This window comes from Cetorhinus maximus, chromosome 6, assembly GCF_964194155.1.
Source record: "Cetorhinus maximus chromosome 6, sCetMax3.hap1.1, whole genome shotgun sequence".
NCBI lineage: Eukaryota > Metazoa > Chordata > Chondrichthyes > Lamniformes > Cetorhinidae > Cetorhinus > Cetorhinus maximus.
In genome coordinates this window covers 49,175,194-49,197,975 of record NC_135884.1, presented here as the reverse complement: position 1 = coordinate 49,197,975, position 22,782 = coordinate 49,175,194, and the positions used below count along the sequence as shown (strand labels likewise).

The following is a 22,782-nucleotide window of genomic DNA, read 5'->3' as shown; positions in this document are numbered from 1 at the left end:
CTATATAAATGAGGGACGACATTACTTGGAGCTTATACATATAAAGCACTTTATATCTGGACGCCAGTCATGGGGGTAGTCCACAGAAGCCAATATTCACAAATCCGAGCGTGAGTATCGATACAGGTGAGTGACTGTACAGCTGAGGAGCTATACAGTGGGACCTCCGTACAGATGAATCCCCCAATAATTTAACGCTAATTTACACATTGTCGGTGCTTCTTCAGAAACGTTAAAATGCACCTTCTGATGCACAATTTGAGTGTGGTGTTCTTAATAATAATTTTAAAGAATGCTACAAGCATTAACAGACCCAGGACTGCACAAGATTATTCTGAATGATTTTAACTCTCCGAAATGCATATAGTGAGGTTAACATCTGCAGAATACTACAGATGTGGCAGACAGTGAATGGACACCATGCTTAGTAAATGAATTAATCTTTTCATAAAATCTTCACAACATTCGCGGCTGAAACAAAATTCAATTACTTTGCAACCTTAAGTACCACGGAGACCATAACGATTGGAATGAAACATTTATCCCATTTGTAAAGTTTTCACTGGGATTTAAGATTTGAAATAAAAATGAAGTTATTTCAGGAGGAAAAAATCTTCCGTGTAATATGATATAATGTGCAAATTCACCTATCAGATGGTTAAAGTTTATCTGAATGCTGTAAAACAAAATACACTAAACTGGTATCATTTTCATTTTTATTTCGAATTGAACGCTATCACTTAAGGACATAATTCGGTGGTAACTGGACAGCATTGAAGAAAAACCTAATTGCGTAACGATGAAATGAGTTGAATATGTGGCTATTTTAATCAGGAATTTGCTTTTTTTAGAAAAGATTTTGGGACGCAACGCACATGAAGTATTCAGAAATCGTAGTTGGATCAACTTTGCAATAAAGTTCAACGTTTAGATTACATCCCAGATTTGTTTATTGTAATCTCGTTGTTTGTAAACTACTCCGTGATTCTGCTTTGCATTTCACAACATCAGGAGCCAGGTTAAGTCCAACGGTCTGAATTTAGAACTCGCGAAATGTCCACGCAGTTCTGCGAAATTTACGCAGATCTTCACAATTTGATGGTATTCGGATAGAACTGCCGGCACATTCCTTGCGTTTAGGGACAAGATCGCGCAGTCAGAAACGGCATTAGACATTTGCTCCAGAAGGATTCAGGAAACTGCAGGCAATTAAGACCAACTAGGTTACTTTCTGCTGAAGCTATTCGTTAGGGTAGGAAAGTATCCCAACGATTTTCGGTTTCCACCTTGTTGGCAAGATGCGGTTTCAGTTTATTTTGTGTACAATGGGCTAGTATTTACACAGCTGGAAAGAACTGCGGGGTTTGCTGCAAGTTCCATGACTCAAAGTTTTAACCGTTGTGCAGGTATTTGATGCTAAGGCTCTTCTTATAAACACATCTGGATTGGCTTAAACCGGCTGTAGTCCATTCTCTAAATGTATCTAAACTAATAATATTAATGAAAGCGTTTCTTGTGTATTTGGAATCAAACCTGAATGTGGCAATGATGTAATTTGATTCAGACTCAGATATCTGATTTTTGTTCTGTTCAATTATTTCAATCATGACGCCTTCAGGCATGATATATTTATAATATTCCTAACTTTGTACCATTTAATTCTGCATCGGATCGCGCTCAAATAATGCTGCCATTGTATGCGTATTATTTTCTCCTTGGCGTTTTCCGATGCTGTTTTAACCAGGGGATGGCGTTCCAGGCTCTCCATTTGCACAAATCCATCTCTCAGGAGAACGGAGACTTGAGAGAAATCCGCCACTCTTCAGCACGGTCACTGATGGCCCCTGTAATAAATTAAGCGTCATTTATAAATAAATTTATATCTCTGCATTTCAGTCCTTGATCAAGGACGCGCAAGGTTTCGGAAAGATTTCAGTTAAATTGCAGATTAATGTTACGTTCTAGAAGTGTTAATTGGACTACTGAACCGATTCGCAAGCATTTTTCAAGAAAAGAAAAATCGCCCCATCGGGTTCGTAATTAATGTTTTTATTATAAGGCTATCAAGGAAAAAAAATCTGTCACAGTTTCCTGTGCTCGATTGTTTCAGAAAGAGTTATATATCAATTCCAGTAATCCGCAGAGTCACAATGTATCAGAAGATGGCTCTTAAAAGGAGACTAAAGGTTTGAGGACCGCTATGGTGGAGTTCAGAGCTGATCACACCCCGACAATCATTTCAAGGGAGATCCTCTCCATTCCCCCAAAAACTGAAATATTACAACTAGATGCGCACAACAAACCATTAATAAGCAGGGTGACATACATTACAAGTTACAAACTTTAACCTCCACACCTTACCCCTTCCAACATAACTTTCTTTTGATATTTCTTCCCTTTCTTTGTAAAATAATAAATGAACCTGGGACTTCTAGCCGCAGTTACTGAATGAGAAACAGAGAAATATGTCACGAGTGGATCGGCACTTCGCAGATTGTCCTTTTTTTTTGTTAAATGGTCAGTGAAGTAGATCAGAGTAGGTTTGGCACTCTGTGGATTGACACTTTCTACTTCCTGACAGGGTTGTCCTCTTGCTGAACTTTCACCTCCCGAACCCAGCTGCCTTCATTGGCCAGAGAGCACCGAGCGAGCCGAGCCGAGGGGAGCCGAGCAGAGCGGAGCGCCTCTCGGAGTCGCTTAGCTGCTTGGCCCAGCTGTCTGTTTTATATATATATATATATAGAGAGAGAGAGAGAGGGAGAGAGATAAAACCCACACACACAGACTTTCAATATTTTCACAATCACTTTCACTGGGTCGAGCTCCTTCAGAGCCCGAACGAGACCGCGGGGTTGGGGTTTGCTTTATTTGGTGTTAACATCAAACTTGCTGCGGCCACCTATTGCTCCCAGCTCGGATCCTAAAGTAGCAGCTTTTCCCCCCTCTGAAAGCTCTGATACATGTTGTTTACACAGCAGGTGGATATGACGTCAGGGGGCAGTTTGCAGCAAAAAATAACAACATCCAACTCCGCGATTTGTATCTCCCCCCACACTACCACCCCCCCCCCCCCCCCCGACCAACCAACCAACCACTCCAAAAAAGCTCATTAAGTTCGCTAGAATTGTGAATAATGAAAAGTGAAGGGGAAAGCGCAGCGGGAGGATAGCAAAGGATCTGATCAAGTGTGAGTTTGATCCGGCTTCCTAGTTGTACTAGAGGGATTTTTGTGTCTTTGGAAAGCGGCTGCTTCACAACGTAGTGCCAGAGCGGAGTAATATATTGTTATTTATTGTGTGCTTGTTGCATGCTTTCTCGTACACAATCGCATGTGTGTTGCAGGGTCAAATTATCTCCTGGTTGCCCAACAACCTAAAAGCAGTACCAACTGGTAAGTTTGAATTTGATTCTTTTCTCTCCTCTCCCTTCCCGTTGCTCGCTTTTAGGTTAACTCTTTCAGCTTGGCTTGACTCTGATTTCCTGCAAAGCCCCACGTGCAGTTTGGGGTGTTTTACCAAAAAACTGTTGTTGTTGTTGTTGTTTGTCAAAGTGGGTTTCGATTCGGAGATAAGCAATTTTCACTGGCAACACACACACACAATTACTGGCTGGGGGGTGGGAGGGTGGTGCAAGAGGTTGTTGGGCGGGGGGGGGGGGGGCGATGGGAGTGGGGTGGGGGGGGACGGCCGTTTGTGTGTGAGTTGAGGTATGGGAGTCCCCGGCTTGTTTAGCGAAAGGTTATTAACCAGTGTGGTCAGTTTGAAGGAGTTGAGTTGCGCCTGATTCCTCTACCTTCACGGAGGAATAAATCGACAGGTCGGCGGAGACTTGACAGGCTTAGAGATCGAGGGATCTCTCCTCTGGGATCACACCATTCCTGTAGGGGGGAAACAGGCGCACAGTGGGAACCCCACGGGAAAGGGGAACTCCTGAAACTTGTCACTCTTTCGCCATCCCGTACTTTCAGAAACATCCATGCGAGTTTGCTTGGGTATCAGAGGGGCGTGATAGCATCGAATTACCTAGGAAGGTCATCGAAATTACGGGGGTAATTGAGGGGTCTTAACATTTCCGCATTATTATTTAGTCATAGTTTGACCGGTCCGTGCTGCATTGAATTGAGTTTTTTTTGTGCCAGGGATGGGGGGTGGGGAGGAGGGTATGAAGTTAGTGCAATGTATCACCTCCAGCTTTCGAGTGCGACCCGAATACACTTCATCGCCACTTTCTCCAGTTTTGGCCGCTGGAAGCTCCAATACTGAAAGTAAGAAACTCGCAGCCAAGGTGCAGGCGGCTTAAACGTCCTGTTGTTTGATTGAGGAAGAAAGCATTGCCGTTTGCTGGGTGGTTGTATTTTCGGTGCATCACACGGCCTAACGCTCTCAGCCAGCGAGGATGAGTGCAAGTCTCCACCTCTATCACCCTCCGAAACAAGTAGCAGCCTTTTCCACACACACAGACACAACACACCACCCACCCCAACCCAGCCCAGCGCCCTCCCCACCCTCCGCTCCTTCATTCAACTCTCACTGGGAGATGCTTTTTCCCGACGGGAACTGGAGTCCGCTCCTCACTGTCCCTGAGACTTGGGGGAGGATGAGGTGAGGTGTCCGATTCTGGGACTTTGGGGTTGAGGGACGCGGGGTGGGGGGGAGGAGGGGGGCGGGGGTTGGCTTGAAAGCCCCTGACCCAGCAAGGGGACGGAGGAGGAGGAGGTGGAGGAGGGGGGTGAGCAGCTGATGAGCCCGAACCTCCCGAGTGCCAGACAGATTGTTTTGCCAGCCCCCCCCCCCCTCCCCCCGGGAGCTGCATCTGGCGCCTCCATGACTTTGTTGTTAACTTGGTGTTTGTTTAACTTTTTTTTTTGTTGATGAAAGGAGCGAGCTGGGGGTGTACAAGTAGCCGCGGAGCCCAGAGGCTCTTTTGTTATGGTAATGCCGGTGTTTGGTCAGATCTTCCTCCCTCAAAACTTTCCTGTCAGACTGTGGCTGCTCGCGCACCTCAGACACTCTGGTTGCACCAGTAATTACCACAGAATCAAACAAACCCCACATTCTGAACACGAATCTTTAATAAATAAATATATATCTGTATGAATTTCCGATTTTTTTTTAGTTTTTGGTCACATATTTATTCGACAGCTCGGCGCGCGAGTCCCTTCTCACTCAGTTAGCTGTTCACTGGAAGTTTGCTCGCTTGACTTCGCCGAGTTTTGGCGGCTGCTGAGCGGACAATGAGTTTTTTGTGTCTGACAGCGGAGTTTAAAGAGGACAGCGTGGGTAGGAACAAGGTACAGCATTTTATTAAAAACAAATTCATCGCAAAATAACTGTAGAAATGACAAGGTCAGCCGAGGCCACCCCTCAGACCTAGGGACCACTCCACTCTCTCTCTCTCTTATTGCGACTCCCTCGCCCTCGTGTTATTTACTTTTGGTCATCTCTCATCTCCTTGGGGGTACGGGGGCTCCCCCCCCCCCCCCCCCCTCCCCAAAAAAAAACAAAAGTGGAATTCAGCCTCCTTCATCTTGGATTACCCAGTGTCTGAGAGAATCGCACTAAAGTAAACAGCCCGGCAAGAAGCGATCCTTGACAACCCAGATCAAGTCAGCAGTTGCAGATCAAAGTGTGTGCTGGGCCGTTGTCAAGGGTCCGCTTCTCGGGAGGCTTTCAAGCGTGTGCCCAGGCGCTCTGCCTGCCTCCTCACTTCTGCACACATGGAAGCGCACACTCGGAAAATCAGAATGAGAAAGAGGAAGAAGAGAATGTGGGGCGTGGGGGATATGCAGTCACTTGCTTCACATCAACCCCATCACGTCCACTGGCCCAAAAAAGTCTTAAAAGTTTCTGTATTAAGACAAGATTCAACCTTGAGCCACTTCACATTTGAGTCATCGGGATCACATCTGCCTCGTCCATTCGTAACAAGTTGGGGCGTAAAGAATGATTAGGAGTTTCTCGTCCAAGCGTGCCTGTGTAGGCGCATATACAATATATATGCAATGAATTGAACAGTTTTTAAGGATATTACTTTAGTGGCAAAGTCAAGTATTTATTACAAGCATTGCAGGGGTTTCAGTTTGTGTCTTTAAGGAAAGGGGTTATGGTCCAAGTACTGAAGGTAGATTTTCGTTGGATAATGCTGTTGAAGTGCGATTTTATTACCTATTGCCAAAGCATGGTTGAATAAGTTTAAGCAGTACTTCACTGATACAAAATACAGCATTGCAAAAAAAAATTGCCACACCTAAAGTGCTTATACCTAGACTTATCATGCACTAATAGTAGCTAGTATATTGAAACAAATTGAGACTTGGTAAAGTTTTAGTTATAGTAAGAATTTGCCAGAACTTTTTCTTTTAAAATGACAGGGCAGCATTCAACTAGAGTTCATCTACTAGTTATAAAGAGACTGATACTAGTTAAGTTTAAAATTCAAGTAAAGTGTGATAAAGAAATGTCTATCTGTAAGTGTCAATATGATGCCTGCAGAGGTTGATTATCTTAATTTTTATAGAAGTTTAGGTATTTAATGTAAAATAATCCTGTTTTCATCTGAGGAATTGCAATGAGACAGCAAATTTTAATAAACCTCATGTCTATATATTTAAGTGAAATCCATGGAAGTATATAATGGCTGTAATTTGCTTAAGTGTATACAATTTACTGAACAATGTTCTTACATCGACACCATTTGTAATCACATGAAGTGTAAACAATTTCAAAAGCCAACACAATTTCCCGTCTATAGCCATTATATCCAGTTATCTCTCGTCTGTTTGCTATATTGTAATATTGTAACAGGTTGTGCAGAGACTCTTTATTTGTAGCTGTTAGTGCACTTTAAATTATAACACGGAATGAATTGGAGAGTAATGGAAAAAGTTGACAGATAATGAAAAGTGCCAGCTAAACAAAATAGAGTAATTAATTACACACCAACTTTAAGAGGAATGTAATGATGTTTGAAAAATATTTATCTGTGTTCTTTAAAAAGTTCTTTGATTTTTATAAAACTGAATGACAATAAGAAGAATGCTGTGCTTTGGTGAGCATATTGAATCTGTCAATCGGTAACAGAGTCTTCCTTTTTGCGGTGGTTGAGTCAATTGATTTGCACTGTTGTGGCTGTTGGTTTGAGTCACAGCATAAACTGACATTAGAAAATATCAACTGTGTGGTCCAACTAAGGACTGGGGCCCTACCGGACCATATGAGCAGTTTGAGCACTCACTCAACTAAATAAAGTTGTGTGAATTGAAGATCTGTGATTGAGGGAGCAGTTAGAAATTTTAAGTTTTGCAAGTTGTAGTTGTCTTGAGAAATGTATTCAGTAGCACCTCCTGACAATTTACATTAATGCTAAACTATATGTTACAATGAAACAAATTATACATTTTAAATAGTGTAATACATTGACAAGTATGAGCTATTTGCAATAATTATTGTCTTATTTCACATATGGTTGGTTATCCTTATGAATGATAATCAGAAGTTTGAAATTTAGGATATTTCATTTTTAATTATGAATCAAAATCCTTCATTTCAGTTGATATGGATTCATATCAATAAATGAATATCAATATATTTAATATTTGAAAAATATGCATTTTGAGTACAGATTGCCATGTGGGATGTACATTAACAGCTATTTGCCATTTTATGGCAAATAATCAGTATTCATACCTGTACATAAATTCACAAAATTGCTGGACATGCAATCCCTAGTAAAAAAGTAATTGGCTGTTAATGAATAAAGTTGGCATTAGGTATTGGAGAATTAATGATTTTTGGGAACAGTACATTAGCAGAGTGCTGACAGACCTAATTACATATAAAGTAAGATGTAGATATATGGTTTTCTATCTGCAGATCAATATACTGTACTTCCCAAAAGAATACCAGATTCTCTAGAGGATTTTTTATATAATAGTTCAGTTTGACTGTTTGCCAATGGCCTTTGTCAACCAGCAATAACATTATGAATAGATTTTAAACCCTTTCAAATGTTGACAAAGCCTGTATACATTGTTTTCTTTTTGCTTCTTAAATATCTGGAGTAAATATTTTTCTAAGTTTATTTCCTGCACATTCACAATGACAGTGAATTGTTTATCGCTTGCTTTGGCATCTAAAAGTTTCTTTTCGTATATCACATGGATGTTGTTTAGATGCAAATATGAAAAGAAATCACTTCTCAGTTTTTGCACGCAAACTGAATTGATAGAGAAAGGGTTAATGATGCATGACTTCTGAATGCCAGCAGCACATTCTGTGCAACTAATAGGCTTACATGAGAGCAGTTGCAGCTAAAGTACCATTTGATTACTTTCATTCTGTAAAATGGTTGTTTACTGAGATCTGACCATAGTTTTCATATGTTAAGGTGTGTCCTTATTTTTGGGATCATTAGAACAGTATATTTTAACTCTGGAAGTGATTCAGATTAATTTATTTGGTTTTCCCCATTTGATAGACTATGTGTAGTCACCTATAACCAGTTTAATTTAATTGATTTATTCTACTCTTTTAGATGATCAAAAAACACATTTCACATTGTGAGAGCCTTCAAATGTTTTAAATTCATATTTGGTTTATTCAACACAAAGCTTCTTGATCTGAAAACTGAGGATTCTGTGTTGAAAGTAGACCAAAAACAATTTAATTCCACCTTCAATTATAGTGTTGTTTCACTTTGTTCCAACTGTAGGGTAAAAGCTTATTTCTGTCAAATTTTATGGCTTAAAAAAAGCTATCAGTATAACAAAGAAAGCACTTAAAATTGTGATTCAAATCCTCTTTAAAAATCTAATGAGTTTAAATTTGAGTGTTTGTAAACATAACACTATCTGTTTACACTGTGTCCAGAAGGCCTGCTGGCAGTCCATTTATGATAATGTGCCATAATAACATTTTTCCATATATAGTTCGAACACAGAAATATATATTATTGCACTTCATCATTATCTGTGATTGACAGCCAGCCTTACAGATCCAATGTAAACAGTGAATGTCATTTGCTGCAATGATTGAAGTTCTAACAGCTTCAAATTGGAAAGAATTGGAATTGTGTTCTTTTTCCACCCTAAGAGACTACATAATTTTGTGCGGACTGTTGATAAACTATAGTAACAGTTGTGTGGGCGATGCAGTTTTAAGGAGCTCCACAATGTTAACAAAATCTTACCATATTAAGGATGGTTCACATAAGCAGGTCCAGAAGTTTAACACTTTGTTTCTGTGCCTTTGCTAAAACAGGCTCAGTGAATGATTAAAGGCTTGGAAAGCTTTGGGAAAGAAAAGAGGCTGAATTGTTACAAACTACATTGCTTAATTTGAAAAAAAAACTTTAAATGAATGACTTATTGAACTGATTAGTTCTCCATCAAATATGTGAACTTGATGTCCAGTAAATTATATTCCAATGAAGAGAATGAAATTGAGATTAGGATACTCTATATTACAAATGACAAGGAAATGGATTTAATTAGTTATTAATTAACAGTATCAATGATATTACATTACAAAGGCACGGGCAGAAAGCATACTATGTAAATGGTTTGTTTCATACTTTGAGATGCTGGAATGTCTTCACGATAAAGTTGAGACACACCTGTGGGAATTATTATGATTGGTATATCTGCCAAGGTCACTTAAAAGCTTTCTGGCAATTGAAATCTTGGTTGTCGGGCTAGTAGACAGCACGAGTGCATTCACAGCAAAAAGTAACAGATGATATTTGAAACTGAAAATATACTTAGCTTTTACAGGCATTTTCTTTTGGAGGCAAACAAACCTGACAGAAATATTTGCAGTATTATTGTAATACAATATAATGAGCATTCATGATTGTTGTAGTGTGCCATTGCTGTGCCACTGAGCCAGTCACACCTCCACTGGCTTTGGTCCAGTAAGCCAGTGAGCTAGTCTTATCAGTTGAAGAAATACATTTGTTTTAGTTTGAATCTTTTTTTTTGATACTTGGAAGTAAATAATAATCAAATTTTGAAGTTAATCGCCAGCTTTTGTATTATCCAAACATGGAATGTATGGACAGTTGCAAATTACCAATAGTGTACATTACTGTTTAATTTGATTTTTAAAACATTTCCTATTAACTGGATTATTATTAACTAGGGGACATTGATGTATGTTTTTAAAAAATACAACGCTTTACCTTAAGTAATGGAACATAACTTCTTGTTAATTTTAAAGTTTTTCTATACATTGTAACCTATAAGCTTTGAACAGCGCTGAGGGATCTTTGTCTGGCTGCTTCAAAGCAGGTAACATATATACATTGCAGTAATTTTATTGGTAATCTGTGCAACCTTGAATACACATGCCTTATGTTTGCACTTCACATTGCAATGGATAAAATCATGCCTTAACCTGGTGAAGGAATCTACATTGAGCTTTTAATATTTAACACACTTTGTATTCCAGCCCACAACCAACTTGATTGATAGAATTGGCACCTGATTTTAAAAAAAAGCTAACCACTATGCTTATAAAAAAAGTGCTAAATGCTTGTAATTTAAAAAAGCACCTTTATGCTTGAAAAGGCTGTTTAGCTGCAAGCAAAATCTAAAGGTTAGAAACACAGGAACAAATAGACACGGTTAATCTAACAATGCGTTTAACTATTTTAAAGCTCATTTAACACCAGTGAGTCCATTTTGGTTTGGTTTAGTTTTGGAGCACATTTTATGCACATTTGTCATGGCAAATTCCTCCCCCATCCCTTGAAAAGAAGAATGTAACACTTCACTTTAAATCGGCTTTAAGCTGCATTGTGCTGCAACTGGTTCTATTAAACCTGCTTGTCAGCAATTACATTTGAAACCAAAGTTTATTCTTAATATTTTTATTTTTTGCAGTTGAGGTTAAATTTAAAACCATAGGGATGAAATTCTAATCTGCACAGGTGTAGATTTTGTTATGGGTCTCACAAAGGCTCCAAAATGTAAGACAGAGTGAGTGGGGTCCCAAAGGAGATTGATTTTCTTCCAGATATGGCATGACAGCTCTTTTGGGAGTTGCTGAGTTAGGCCATTCTGTACCTTGAGAGGACTTGCCCAGGCCCCTTGTTCAGGGGCAGGCTTCACTGATGCATCCTTACAGACGCTAGTGACCAACCCCGAGTGTGTCTGCACAATATGTGATGGGGTCTGTGGAATGCTCCCTGGGTACCTGGAAGTTCCTTTGTACAGCACCAGAACTTTGATCCCCACATGTCTAACTGTTTGCTTTAATTAGTTCATAGCAAGACTGAATGTAATTATATTTGAAAACACAATTTCTATTCTAAAATACTAACCAAATTTAAGAAAAAAAGAACAAATTTCCCTTGCAATTGTGTTCCCTTCTTTCATCTACTTACTATGTCATGGTTCCACTGACGCTGATTGACCTTTGTTTCTGGTGTGTGAGCTTTAACAGTAAATACTGACAGTCTGTTCCACTAGGGAGAGGGAGAGATTACAGCAGACCCAAGCCTATTTTCAACTGGCTTCCAACAGGGGTCATTGCTTAGTTGTGTTTTCCCTGGCAGAATTTCCCTTCCCTAACCCAGGGTCAGTGAGGCCAATTGTCCAAGTCCTGTTGTTTCCTAGCTGAGATAAGTTAATGTAGCCCAGACTGAGTGCTTGGGTCCTTACTGGTCTGTAGGACTTGGCTGCTTATTGGATAAATGCACTGAGTGATCAGGAGAGCCCACATAAATGACTTTAATACAGATTGCATTAGAAATGGGATTGCAGGCAGGTTGCTTTCATTATGATGTTTACTTCGCAAAAGTCAATTTGTGGGACAGCGCAGCTTAATAAAAATGCTGTTTGCATGTGTGTAATGTATTAGCTTTTGCCACATTGTCTCTTGTGGTTCCTTGCTAGTCGTAGTGCATTAATTCAACAAGCTCAGTATCCGATAGATATCTGTCCAGAACAAATGTGCACATTTGGTTTAAACCTCAGCAAATGGACATCCTGAGTTTTGGACTATGGTATATAAATAATGAGACAAAGGTGCAATTTTAGATTAAATCATCCCTGATAATCATTCGCATAGTGTATTGCAGTTCTTGAACAGCAAACCTAATTACACATAATGTAGTATACCAAATGAGATACTCTCATTCAGCGACACATACGTTACAACCATTGTATTACAGTATATAGCATATATACATCACTTTTTCTAGTTGTGCTGAGCTTTTTCTCACAGCAATGTATTTACTAAATCAAAATATGTATTGTTAATCCAGTAGTTTGATTTTGCTAGAAGTAGACAGATGTACATGATATGATAATACAAATGTTAACAAAAATACGTTAACAAAATACTGAGTGCAATTAATAGTTGTACTTGAAAAGGCAGGAAAAAACTTTAAAATGGGATTGCTGTGTCTAGTCAGAGGAAGTGGAAACTGGGCTCTGTACGCACCATGAAATTAGACTTCACAGAAGTGTAGAATTGTGTATGTCTTTTACATCTATACAAAATGTCTGCTGGGAACCACATCTTCTAGGGTCCTCCTGAGTCACCTGAACATAGAAATTAGCAACTTAATTTGTTCTTACTGGCCACTATTCAAGATTAACTTAGCTTTTTGGAATTTCTCATTAAATTTCCTTTTCTTAGTTGCTTATCATCTTTCCATTTCTTGACTAGGCTTTTGAATGAGATTGCAATGGAATAAGTTAGGCTTACCAAAGGAAAAACAGAAAGATAGGAGAGAAATGCCCATTCATAGATTGATGATGGAAATAACATTGAAAGAACCAAAGGAGTGAGAACAATATTGAATGTAGCAACTCGTAATGGGTGTATTATTCTTGTGTTAGAGTTAGTGCACATGCTTATTGTGCATTAAAATGTAGTCATTTTAAATCGTTTTGAAGATTAAGTATGCAAAATACACATTAATGAATAAACCTGGTGTCAACTCTTTTCAAAGCTTGTTAAGTACCAGTTTGAGTATTTCTCCCAAAATTGCACCAGCTTGAATTCGAACAGAATGGTAGCCTGAGTTGACCTTAAGAGTAGTGGAAGGAATGGAGAGGTGTACAAAGCGATTTGAGAAGGAAAGGACTAGGATGCAGGACCCTGAGGAATTAGACTGGTGTAGAGAGTGGCAAGAAGATTACAGGGTATACGTCACATTTCACAAACACTTCATGGATGCCCAACACACATTACCATTGATACCAAGGTCATCAGTCATGTTTCTCTAGGACTGCAATTCTTCACTGCAAAGTTATGTAACACAATTCCATAAAATATGTTAAAATTGTAAATTGAATTATGTTGGATCAACAGAACTGTTGAAATTAACTCCATCTGTTGACATTTAACCAACTATTAGCAATGGCATAGTTAGTTTACTTCTTCACACAGTATTAACATCTAAATTGTGGAACTAAGGAAGATCTCTGAGCCCAGCTGTTGGATTGTGATGTGCCTAACTTCTTCTGAACTAAGCACAAGAATTGTCTATTTCTATTTCAAGTTCAAAAATATTGCATGCTTCATCAGTTTCTCAATACGTACACAGGTCTTCCAATTCACTATTATTTTGAACAAATACTTGCTATACATAAAGTTATTTTGTTCACTGGTACATTTTATGGTAATTAGCCATAGTTCACAAAGGACCATAGATATTTGTTCCATGTTAGAGAGTTAATTGGTTATATATAGCTTGAGGGGTGCCACTTTTAATTCCACTTCCACTAAATGCAGGGACACCAGTTCACAGGCATGGGGCAAAATTAAGAGACAGGCCTCCACAAAATACCACAGCCAACATGGGGATTGAACCCCTTGAATGTTGGCATCACTCTGCATCACATTCTAGCCAACTGAGTTAACCGATATTTTCTATCAAACAGAATAACTGAAGGATTTGCAACAATTTAGAGCTTCTATATTTACAAGGCAGCCTCTCACCTCCAGGTGATTTAATTACAGCTGAAAACTTCAGCACTTAGCTGAGTTTTCACTCTCACAAAATATACCTCAGGTTGTAAGATAAAGTGCAAAATAACAGGTTCTTAATGCCATGATTGTGTACCTGAGTTTATAAGACATCCCCAATATGACAAACACTATTCAATTGCTATTCTCTGTGTATGGCAGAGTATAATTTCACATTCACATGAGGCTTGCTATGACCTATTATTCTTAAGAGTTTTGAAAAATGCCTGTCCAGTAGTGGCTATGCATTTTGTACCTGGTAGTAAAGGTGTGCAAGGACTGCTCACCTAAAAAATTATTTTACCACATGCTCCATTTTTTGAAAGGTGAAAAGCAGAATGTTACCATTATTAATAGGAGCTAATGCAGGTTCTTCTGGTTACAGTGGCTACCCACAATTTTACAGGAACCGCTTTGAAGAAATAGCACACACCATTGCAGCATTGTCCAACTTTTGTGCATTTTAGCTCATGAAGCATATGGTTAACATTTTAGTAATCAGATCAGTAGCATTATTGGAGATGCATTCTGATTGGCCATGCAGTTGTACATTGCTTCTAACATGCATTTCAGAAATGGCACTGAGGAAAGCTGTGTGTTTTTCTGTTTGCATTATGGAGGGGAAAGAAAGCTTTATTTAATGGAAGTGACATGAAAAGTAAAATATAAAAGAGAGAAAAAGCAGAAAGTGAAAACTAGAGACTGGAATGGGGTTAAGGAGGTGGAACGGAAACTGTGTGGTCCGCTCGCACCCGCCCCCACCCCGCCGTCTTGGCTCATCCAATCAAGTGTCAGATGGCCAATTAGTGCTTGTCTGGTGGGAAGGAGGCCAATTAGAGGTAAAAAAGGAGGGTGGGGGATCTCTTGGCCTAATCGGGACTGTAGGCCGGGACCTTATGAGGCAGAGGGGTAATGCTACAAACAGGAAGTTGGTCATGTTTACAAGTTTAAAGGCCTCTTGCTGTCTGAATGTCTGTATATTTTTTATTGAAGGCTCAAAAATTAGTTTTTTAAAAATGCAAACGCTGCCACCTTCACTAGCAGAATCTGCTGATGCATTCAGCCACTGTCCTGGTGGCAGGCCTTTCCTTCTGCCCTCGTGCTGCCTTGTCACTGCTGCTGTGAAACACTTCCAAACTTTTTCATGCAGCAGGCAACAAAAAAGTTCAGATGATTGGGTCATTAACAAACTCAGTAGCTTGTTAATTAATAATTTCAAAATAGTGGGCAGGCTGCCAATTTCTGCACCCACTTACCTTCCGTAATTTTGGAGACTGCTGTGATGATGTTGTATTGCTGACCCAAGGTCATAGCGCCTTATTTAGTACGGAGGGGCAGCCCACCTAATTTGCGGATGTAAAATCCAGCCCTAGGAGATATTAAATAGACGGGTTGAATGAAGGAATAGCTTTTTGTTTAAATAACTCTTCCAAACCTGTCCTTCAGAAAATAGATCCTTGGACTTTTTGCTGTTGGGTGCCTTGTTTATTCCTAGGACATGTGACAGTCTTCTGCCACTAACACAAAACCAGTAAAATTCCAAGGGTGTTCCAGTCTTCAACATTCATGACCAGCACTGTCAAGACATGCTTATTGATTTGTGCACACTCAGCAGAACTGAAACAATAGCAGATTTAACTTCTCTGCTGGGATGATGGACAGTTGCCAATCAGCGTAACTGCATTATCCACCTCTTATTTTACTGATTTGGTGTCATTTATTGTTAGGAGATGTTAGTGATAAAAGATTTTTGATTCATTGTGGGTCATTCTCTAGATTGCAGTGCTTTAAATTCATTCTGATGTCTGATCATTGCAGGCTTAGATCAACAGTGAAATAGAGGTCCTTGAAGGTATGATGTTCCAGGTCAGGGTTGTAGTCAATGAGTTACTAAGATTTTGATTTTAATTCAAGTGCAGATCTCAGGTCAGCATGATCATGTTTGAAGAAGGTCATTAAAATATAATCTGCATTAATGGAGACTTGTTGATGCACTTAAGAGAATTTTCAAATACAATATCAGAAACATACAAAATATGCTGTTGTGTGTTATGTGTTTTTCTGTCCCATAGTCAACTTGTTAAATGGATATTGACATTTATCTGGATTTGTAATTTGATGGAACAAATTATTTTTTTATGCCATTCGTTTATATCCTGGATTGTTGCGTATGAAGTGATAGAGTACAAGACTGTCTTAAAACTACAGGTTATACACCATTAGATTGAAAATTGGTAAGTATTCAACAGAAAACATACTGTAACAGCTGTATTTTTTTTGCTCTTTGTTCCTTTATGTTACTTTGTTCCTACTCTTCATTTCCTCCCTTGTCATACACCAATTTCTGTGCAAGAAACATGAACGACCAGGAAAAGCAACCTCTTCTCATATCTTTGCAAATGTGTTTTTGAACTGAATACTAAAGGTTGTACATGTAGCTGCTTTGTTTTAAGTAATAAAAGCAGTGCAAAATAAAGTGTTTTCGCTCTTAAAACTGGTATCTGTCTTATTTTGGGGCCATTTGCAATTTGAGCTGGAATTTTAGACAGAGGTGGTGGCCCAGCTCCCAGTTGAAAAGTCAGGGCTGAGCCTGCCTCCACTTGGTTAGGTAACCCTGCAATGATTTAATGGCTGTCCGGCTGTCAATTAATTGATTCAGGGCGAGACTTAGTCCCAGCAGTGTCACTGGGAGCTGTGGGCACTGCTGGTACTACAGGCAGTCTCCACTGCTGAAGAGGTGTGGAGCTGAGACCCAAGTAAGTCAGGGATTTCGCCAAATTGGCAGACCCTAGCAAGGGGGGAAGGGGTTGAGGGGGCCGGATTCAGGAGGGCAGTGATGGGGAACATTCAGGATGGGAGTACAGTGAGGGCCGGGGGTTTCCTCCATTGGGCACAGGGTATGAGCAGGAGGGACCCTGGCAGTTTTGCCATGTGGCATGAACGCCTCCCACCGCTGGTATTTTATCAGTGGTGGCAGGAGGGGGCTCTTAAGTGATCATCCATTGGCTACTTATGGGTCCCAGTTGGCCCAAAGACAGGCTACCTGATGCCTCCCCCACCACTGGTAAATACCAACGGAGGTTGGTAGGTGACAGGCATGGAACCGCCACTATGGCACCCAATTTTACAGTTGTCTGCCTCCCAGCTTGTTCCTGGGGTGGGAGAGGGAGCACAAAATTCCATCCCACCCTTGTGAGGAAAAGAAAAGTAGAAAGCGAATGTCCTGCTACTCAATGGTCTGACATGTTGCACCACTAGCTCTTAAATTTAAAAACTGCCAATATTTTCATCATCATTCTCCCTCTTCTCAATAGTAATACTGCTTCCTCGCAACATTACAGGGCAAGGTACTCAATTGTCTCTTGCATCTTATTAGTGTGGCATAGTTCAACCTGTCATTTTGTGCTACCAAAACAAATATAGTAAATGTGCCAGTTTGAATTAGCTTATTCAGCAGCTCTGCTGATTTCAGTGACATCTGGAGCTGAGGAGCTGAACTTCAGTGTTCAAAATCTAGGGACCCACTGCAGGAAGCATTTCTGAAGAAGGACATGTACTCTTGTATCATAGGAAATGCAGTAATGTGCCAGTATGGCTAAACAGCTCGATTGTATGATCTAAGGAAATATGCAAATTTTTAAATTCAATGAATATTGAAAACTCATCAGCCAAAAGAATTGTCCCTAATTACTATATTTTTCTAATTATTTCCATTCTTCCATCTCTCTTAAGGCATGGAATCTTCCTGGGGTGTGGTTCCACAGGTGCTGGCTCTAAGTGCCTCACCCAAGCAACCATTCCTAATTCATGAGTCTAGACAATGACTGCCAGTATAATATTGAGTTGCGAAGGTATCACTTCAATCATTGATTCTGTTCTCACCTGATATTTATACAAGTGTACTTTCCAACAGGAATCAATACAGGTATGGAGTATGACCCCCAAGCTGCCTCCCTCCCACACCCCCCCCCACCCCTTTCCCCTCACCCCTTCCCCTCCCCTTCCCCTCACTCCTTCCCTCAGATAAAAGCAAAATACTGTGGATGCTGGAAATCTGAAATTTAAAAAAACAGAAGATGCTGGAAAAACTCAGCAGGTCTGGCAGCATTTGTGGAGAGGGAAACAGAGTTGGAGTCCTTCTTTCAAAGAAGAATCATATTCGACTCAAAACATTAACTCTGTTTCTCTCACTACAGATGCTGCCTGACCTGCTGAGTTTTTGCAGCACATTCTATTTTTATTTCACCCCACCCTAACCCTGGATCACAGAAACTATTTGTAAACCTCTCGGTTGTTGCAGCTAAAATCAACTAACTTGCTATAAACTTCTTTGTATTATTTAGAACCAGACTGGACTGTGCATATATGCACCTTCTACAAATTATGATTGCTACTATTTATCTTGATTCTGCAATACTGTATTTCATTCAACCCTATGCAGTGAGGGGGTGTGGGGGGGCGGGTAGTGGGTGGTGACGACCATACAAACAGCCCTCTATTGTGGTAATGTAGCTAAAAGAACATGTTAAAAAATCCCAAATCTTTAAGCTGCTTTAGAATGCTAACAATTACCTTCTTAAGTTGGAGTAACAGTCTCTGCCTTTGGTTTCAACCTGTTGAGGCCATCCTCCGTTTCAAAAGACAGTCCACATGCATGTCCATTCTTGCATAATAGGTTACAAAATCTGTGCACAATTTCTGCATTATGTGCTCTATTTTCATGACATTAATGCACCATTTAAATGTGTTAGATTGGGCAGGTTTAAGTATGTTCAATTGGGCAGAGCCTTGCAGCTTTCCCCCTTGCAAAATGGAGGACAAGCTTCTATGAGCAGCTACTCAGAGAGCACATTGATATATGGCTGTCTTGTTTTATAGAGACAAATTAACAAATTATCATATGTATTTCCAACCACAAAGCATAGGATGACTGAAAATGCATTAAAACATAATAAATGGAATGTTGATTGTTTCTAAAAAGGGCATTAATAAGCTTTGCTTAGCTATCTCAAATACTGCATTTATGCTGATTAGGACTGCCCAATCATATCAGAAAATATGGGTGGAATTTTACACTGGCGGGATTTTATGGTCCCGCCGAAGTCAATAGACTAATGAATGGCTCACCGCGTTTTATGGCCCCACCCCTACCACGATAGGGCTGTAAAGTTCCGCCCATAGGAATGTTTCTAACATCAACAGATTTGGCCTTTTTTATGCACCAGGAACTTACACTGTTGGTCTCTCTCTGACCTTCATTAATGCACATCCATTGTGACCATATGTGCACAGATAATGGCTCTGTTAGTACATCCCTACAGTGTGACGATTCAATGAATGTAGATGTTCCTTGGATGTAATTGTCAACTTAAAATTCAGTGACAGTTTACAGTGTACTGCTTCTGAATTGCTGTTGGCTTGAAACCTACTCCTGAAGTGGGGTGACTTTGAAACTCAGAATTTTTAGAGTTTATACTCAGTGCCAAACATATACAGATAGGGATGTATGGTTAGTTCTGTCAAATTGACACGGTAAATGGGTAGGAAGGGGTTTCTATGCCTGTCCTCAAGCATGTCACCAAAAGATTGCGATCATTCAGGCACTGCCCACAATGTGCTGTTAAAACACAGAGCTCTGTGTCAGCATGCACCAGATGTGGTAGTCATACTTGTGTATGACTAACCCTGCAGCCAACCTGAAATGCACCACTCCTGTTTCATATTGTGCAGTCAAAGCAAATTTGTAAAGATCTTATTACTTGAATGAATATTACAGACATTTCATGTTGTATTGTAATGAGTAAGATGTTGCTTTGCTTTGTTTTGTTTTGGAAAATGGAGTGAAAGAGTTTTCTCTGGACCTAAAAAAAGAAAGCTCCAGTGCCAGTTATGATTAGGGATTTGAGGATTCATATTTTGATGCAAACGTGACAGGCTGTGGTTGAATTGTTAAAAATGTGAAAGTGCCTGATACAAAGGAGGTTATAATACTACCGATGGCCTCACTGAGTTGATGTTTTACAGAATGCTAGGCCCAGTGAAACCCACTTCAAAAGAAGTATTGGTTTTAAAAAGGATGTGTGCTACCCAGGTCACAGTGGTCTGCAAGATTATCGTGCTGTGTCTTTCACATGCGAGGGACCTAGTGAGAATGAAATCACTGCTGTCATTTCACAATGAATCCACGGTCATACTATATTGCTGTTTATAATCTAACTTGCAAAAGATTATTTGGATGACATAGTAGAAATAATGAAACTGATTGTTCTTTAGTGTTTTACAGCAACAATAGTAAGTGAATGTTAAGTAAATGATGCAGTTTATTTCCCTACATTCCAGCCTGCTGCAGGAAAGCTGCCAGATTTAAATAAACGGTACCCAGACGGTATTCTTACGCCTCTGAGTTGGTACAGAATCTGAGGGAATAACTATGCTGCCACAACAGCGCCTACATGCTGTAGGTCAATTGAGGGGAATGCCTGTTGCTTCTGTGTTTTGCATATGTAAATCTGTTCTGTTTTGTCATTTTAATAAACACAAGAAGCTGCTTTCTCTAGGGGCCGTAAACGAATTTGGAATGCAGCCCAGTTAATAAGGAGTTAGTAGAGGTGTTGTGGTTTGTGAAATGTTGCCACAGCTTGCTTCCTCTGTGCGAACACATTGCTTCCTGGATGCTCTCATTTTCTGTCCCATGCATACACACAGCTCAAGTTGTATTGAGGAAGTTACATTGATAGGCTGCTTCTAAACGACATAGACAGAGAGGTTAACAAGTAGAAGGTTGCAGAAAGTGATTTTTTTTGTAGGGCAGAGTGGAATACAATGCTTTGGACAGGCTGTCTGCCACACTTCTGTGCTCCCAGTCTCATCAGCTACAGATGTGGCTAGCAGCCGTCTCAGTGAAGTTGTGAACTGTGTCGTCTGTGGAGTTTAACAGCCAACATCTGCTGCAACAGTCTGATGGAAACTACAATGTGGAAATGATTTTTAAGAAAGGGGAATGAGGTCTGAGATCAAGTGGTCCAGCTTGCTTTGTCATTTTCCACATTTAACAGATTTTTGCAGGAACTTATTGCATCATGCTCAATTATTACTGAACACAAGTTTTCATTTTGAAAGTTTAACAAAGCATTTAAAACTTAAATTCAATTTTGTAGGGAATTCTGAATGTGTTACATTTGATCTGATGGTCCTATGTGTGTCTGATGTCACATATTTGAGGGGTACAATGATCTGATTAGCATTAGTATTCACATCACTTCAAGCAGATCTCTTTCTTGCTTTTAGGCATGTTCATCTTTCAGAATTTCTTTTCACTTATTACTGGTTATTTTATAATGTAAAGCCAGATTACTTGAGATCAATACATATGATACTTTGGAACAAACTTTTTTTTGTGCATAATTGGCTGTAAAGCACTTTGGGATGTCCTGTGGTCATGAAAGGTGCTATATAAATGCAAGGTTTTTTGGATTACTATGTTTCAGCCCATTGTTCATATAATAGAATCTTCCTAGCCATTGTAGTAACAGCCCATTGGTAAACTTTGAAGGTCATGTGGAACTTCTGAAGACCGCAATATCAGGAACAGTTTTTCAGTGTTTGAATGAGGTGCACATCTTTTGCTGATCAATTATAGCAGCAATTCTATCATTTGCAAATTAAGAAAGTGGAAAAATTGGGACACAAAAAGATTTGTTGTAAAATTCAGTATCACACTGAGGAAATTTGACATTTGTATTGACCGATCCATTAAATGTTTCTTAGTATCAACTAAACTCATTCTTTCTAACAGTTTAATGTGTAAACTATTATAAACATGTAAGAAATGTATTGTGATTTTATGTAAGGTTTAAGTGTCAGGTAAATTATGAAGGACTTGTCCCTGCTGTACTTGTAGGATTGGAAACAATGGAATAGATAAGGTGTTTAATTTTAGTAATACATTAGAACTGTGCCTGACGGTGCTTGGTGTGTTTTGTTCAGCATTATCATGCAGGTGATAAAAGTCGCCAGCATTTTATTGTTCAACCTGAAAAATGCAAAAATAAAATTATTTAATTTTTTATAGTGCATTGCACCACTAGTGTGTAAAGAATGCTCAGATAAACTGAAAATGTTGAAGTCAAAGTATGTTAATCGATTTCCTGTATTTTCTTTTGTCTTTGTTTTCTTTTGTAATGTGAATAAACCTCATAACATGAACTTTCTGTGGTTTGTTTCATTCTGGATCTGTACAACTTTCTATCTCTTCTGTGTGCGCCTCGGAAGCTGGATAAAGCTGCCATAACAATTTAAAAAATTCGGTGATAACTGGCGTAGCAGCATATTTTAGAATTGAAGGTCCAGTATGTGTACTTTTATAAATATTATTGTCTTGGATTTTGCATTTTGAACGATGCAAGCACTTTTCATAAATTAAGTTGTTTAGTCTGCACCCATGCTGCTGTAATGAAACACATTTATACTGTCAGTTGTGGGTGACTCCCATGAATACTAAATTATATTAGAAAGATAGATGTTTGTCAGGAGCCTTTGAAACTGCAAATGATCACATTCCATTAAGCCAAAAATAGGACATACCTGAAACTACTACAATCTGATTAGTTTCTGTTAACAATTTGAATGCTCCTTCTCTGCACATTCATATTCTGTTTGTTTAATTTGAAAAATCAAGTCAATTTTGCAAACATATCTCTTAAGTAATTTGTAACAAGTATTATTTTGGCACAGATCTTAGTGGGAAGAGGCTCTTGCTGGATCAAAACATTTGGAAAGCCTTGTTGTTTATGCAGTGTTTATGTGG

General features: G+C 39.4%; 1 protein-coding gene and 1 long non-coding RNA gene across 13 annotated transcripts in view; one reads left to right on the top strand and one right to left on the bottom strand.

Annotated features, from left to right (window-relative positions):
* Window positions 1-704: 704 nt before the first annotated feature.
* On the bottom strand, window positions 705-2,898 carry LOC144681755 (uncharacterized). The gene is made up of 2 exons (XR_013576844.1): window positions 2,362-2,898; window positions 705-1,844 (listed from the first exon to the last, which is right to left on the bottom strand). It is a non-coding gene; the product is annotated as an uncharacterized LOC144681755 (long non-coding RNA).
* A 190-nt stretch (window positions 2,899-3,088) lies between these two features.
* foxp1b (forkhead box P1b) overlaps window positions 3,089-22,782 on the top strand; it is a 505,775-nt gene continuing 486,081 nt past the window's right edge. For 7 of the 12 annotated variants that reach the window (XM_078543714.1, XM_078543712.1, XM_078543711.1 and 4 more), the window contains exon 1: window positions 3,214-3,391. The gene's annotated coding sequence lies outside the window, so the exon portion shown is untranslated. Of the gene's footprint in view, window positions 3,188-3,213; window positions 3,392-4,155; window positions 4,265-17,811; window positions 17,902-22,782 lie in introns of those variants that run through there. The other 5 variants (XM_078543713.1, XM_078543710.1, XM_078543715.1 and 2 more) reach the window with 4 other exon arrangements.